Source organism: Neomonachus schauinslandi, chromosome 12, assembly GCF_002201575.2.
Source record: "Neomonachus schauinslandi chromosome 12, ASM220157v2, whole genome shotgun sequence".
NCBI lineage: Eukaryota > Metazoa > Chordata > Mammalia > Carnivora > Phocidae > Neomonachus > Neomonachus schauinslandi.
Genome location: NC_058414.1, coordinates 73,878,114 through 73,881,984, shown reverse-complemented (window position 1 = coordinate 73,881,984; position 3,871 = coordinate 73,878,114). Strand labels below are relative to the sequence as shown.

The window sequence follows — 3,871 nt, the reverse complement described above, 5'->3', positions numbered from 1 at the left end:
CTCTCTCAAATAAATAAATAAAATCTTAAAAAAAAGAAAGAAAATCTGAACAGATAGATCACTGCTAAGGAGATTGAATCAATCATTTTAAAACTCCCTACTTACAAAAGTCTAGGATCAGAGAGTCTAGGACCAGAGAGCTTCACTGGTGAATTCTACCAAATATTCAAAAAAGAATTAAGACCACTCACTCCTCCTCAAACTTTTCCAAAAAACAGAAGAGCAGCGGACACTTCCAAACTCATTTTACACAGTCAGCATTACCATGATACCAAAACCAGACAAGGATATCACAAGGAAAGAAAGTACAGGTCAGTATCTCTGATGGACACAGATGCAAAAATCCTCAACAAAGTATCAGCAAACCAAATTCAACAATACATTAAAAATATCATATACCATGATCATGTGGAATTTATTCCAGAGATGCAAGGATGGTTCAACATCTGCAAATCAATAAATGTGATAGACCACACTGACAAAATCCAGGACAAAAATCATATAATCATCTCAATAGATACAGAAAAGCATTTGACAAAATTCAATATCCATTTATGATAAAAACTCTCAATAATCTGGATATAGAGGGAACATACCTCAACATAACAAAGGCCATCAATGACAAGTCCAGAGCCAATGTCATACTCAGTGGTAAAAAGCTTTTCTTCTAAGATCAGAAACAAAACAAAGTGCCCATTTTCTTCACTTTTATTCAACATAGTATCAGAAGTCATAGCCAGAGCAGTCAGGCAAGAAAAAAGAAATAAAAAGCATCCAAATTGAAAAGGAAATAAAACTGTCACTGTTTAGATGACATGGTACTATATAAAATACCCTGAAAGACTCCACCAAAAACCTGTTAGAACTAATCAGCAAATTCAGTAAAGTTGAAGGGTATAAAATAAATATATAAAACTCAGTTGTGTTTTTATACACAAATACAATATCTGAAAGAGCAATCATGAAACCAATCTATTTTATAATTGCATTAAAGAGAATAAAACATCTAGGAATAAATTTAATCAAGAAGATGAAAAACATGTACATGGAGTTAGAGTTACATATAGTTGTATGTAGTTATAAGACATTGATGAAAGAAATTAAAGATGACACAAATGAATGGAAAGACCTTCTATGTTCATGGATTGAAGGAACTGATATTTTTTTAAATGTCCATACTACCCAAAGCAATCCAGATTCAATGTAATTCTTTTAAAAAATCCTGTGGGTTTTGTTTTGTTTTTTTTACAGAACTAGAACAAACAACCCTAAAGTTTGTATGGAGCCACAGAAGATACTGAATAGCCAAAGCAATCTTGAGAAAGAAGAACAAAGCTGGAAGCATCATGTTCACCGATTTCAAACTATATTATAAAGCTACAGTAATCAAAACAGTATGGTATTGTCATAGAAACAGACACACAGAACAATGGAACAGAGCAGAGCCCAGAAATAAACCCATACACAGACAATTAATTTATGACAAAGGAGCCAAGAATATACAATGGGAAAAGGATAGACTTCAATAAATGGTGTAGGAAAACTGGACAGCCACATGCAAAGGAATGAAACTGGACCACTATCTTATACCATATACAAAAATTAACTCAAATGGATTAAGCACTTAAATGTAAGACATGAAACCATAAAACTCCTAGAAGAAAACAGGTTGTAAGCTCCTTGGCACTGGTCTTGATAAATTTTTGGATTTGACACCAAAAGCAACAAAAGCAAAAATAAACAGATATGCGGCGCCTGGGCAGCTCAATTAGTTGGGCATCCAACTCTTGATTTCGACTGAGGTCAAGATCTCAGTGTGGTGAGGTCAAGACCCCCATCGGTCTCTGTGCTCAGTGGGGAGTCTGCTTCTCTCTCTCCCTCTGCCCCTTCCCCTGCTCATGCATGAATGTGCAGGCTCTCTCTTTCTAAAATAAACAAATCTTTAAATAAAATAAACAGGTGGGACTGCATTAAACTAAAAGCCTTCTGCACAGCAAAGGTAACCATCAACAAAATGAAAAGGTAACCTGTTGAATGGGAAAAAATATTTATAAAGTATGTATCTGATAAGGGAATTAAGATCCAAAATATTTAAGGATTCACAGGACTTACTAAAACAATCTCATTAAAAAATAGGCAGAAAATCTGAATAGACTCTTTCTAAAGAAGACATATAGATGGCCAACAGTTACATGAGAAGCTACTCAACATCACTAATCATCGAGGAAATGTAAAATGAAACCACAGTGAGGTATCATCTCACACCAGTTAGAATGGCTATTATCAAAAAGACAAGAAACAACAAGCATTGGCAAGGATGTAGAGAAAAGAGAATGCTTGTGTACTTTGGTGAAAATGTAAAGGAGTTCCTTCAAAAAATTCAAAATAGAATAACCATACACACCAGCAATCCCACTTCTGGTGATTAAGCCAAAGAAAATAAAAACACTAACTCAAAAAGAATCTGTACCTCAATGTTCATTGCAGCATTATTTACAATAACTAAGATATGAATCCATCACCTCCACCTTCTGCCCCACACTGGTTGTGGGCACCAGGGTCTCACGTTCCATCACTGGGAGGCCCTTGTGGTGCGGAAGGCTGCAGTGTCAGGCTCCAATGGGGACTTGGGCATGCCAGTGAAGGCAGGCAATGAAGGTGGGGACGTCAGCTTCAGGGAAGCAGAATATGCTGCCATCAACTCCATATTGGACTAGATCAACTCCTGTCTAGAACACCTGGAGGAGAAGAATGACCACGTCCACACCCACCTCCAGGAGCTGCTTGAGTACAACCAGTAGACACACCTTGTGTTCCAGCAGCAGCTCGGGGAGGCCCCTAGTGCCAATCCCTAGACTCTGAGAGCCCCCAACCAGCCCCAACCCTGCTTCCCTGGGCAAGGCTCTGGCCTGGTACTCACCACCTGGCTTAGATACCTTCTCAAGGGCTGGCCCACAGGTGCCCTGGTGGGTCTGCCTGCCTGGGCCACCCTTCTGGTACTCCCCTTGGCATGCTTGGGCCAACCCCAACCACCCGGCATCCCCTCCTGGGGTCAGGTATGGGCCTGAGACCCACCTACCTTGCCTGCCTGCCCAAATGTGGGGCACTCCCCACTCTACCCAGGCCTGGAGCGTCCACATTAAATGGGTCTCCAACAACAATAAAAACAACAACAAAACAAAAACTAAGATATAGAAATGACTTAAGTGCTCATCAGTGGATGAATGGGTAAAGAAAATGTGGCATATATGTACAATGGACTATTATTAAGTTATAAAAAAGAAGGAAATACTGCTATCTGTGATAAGGTAGATGAAACTTGAGGGCATTATGTAGGTGAAGTAAGTCAGACAGGGAAAGAAAAATACTATGTGATTTCACGTATATGTGGAATCTAAAAAAACCAAACTCATATTAATAAGGAAAATCTGTGTCCTAAGATGGCCGACCGAGCCAATGAGAGAGTCCCAGTCCTTGCCCTGGGGCTCTTCCGGGTTCTTCTCCCCGCTCTGCTTCACGCACGCGCCAAAAGTGCCAAGTATGCGGAAGCAGAAGTGTATAAATTGCCCCCTTTGTTTGTGCTCAGGGCTCAGACCTTTGGAGACCACTCTCCTCTGAGACTGCCGGCATTAAATAAACCTCCTATCCTCCAAGACCTCCGAGTGCCACTTGGTTCTTCCATTGGGTGATCCAGTCCAGCTTCCATAAAAACATAAACAGAACAGATTTTTGGTTGCCAGAAGCAGGAGTTAGGGGCTGGGAGAAATGGGTGAAGGTGGTTAAAAGGTACAAACTTCCAGTAAGATAAATAAATTCTGGAGATGTGATGCATAGCATGGTGACTATAGTTACAAATACCACATTGTAAACC

The 3,871-nt window shown here is 39.8% G+C and overlaps 1 pseudogene; it reads left to right on the top strand.

The window, feature by feature from the left end:
- The first annotated feature begins 961 nt into the window (after window positions 1–961).
- On the top strand, window positions 962–2,855 carry LOC110588953 (annotated as a pseudogene).
- Window positions 2,856–3,871: the final 1,016 nt, after the last annotated feature.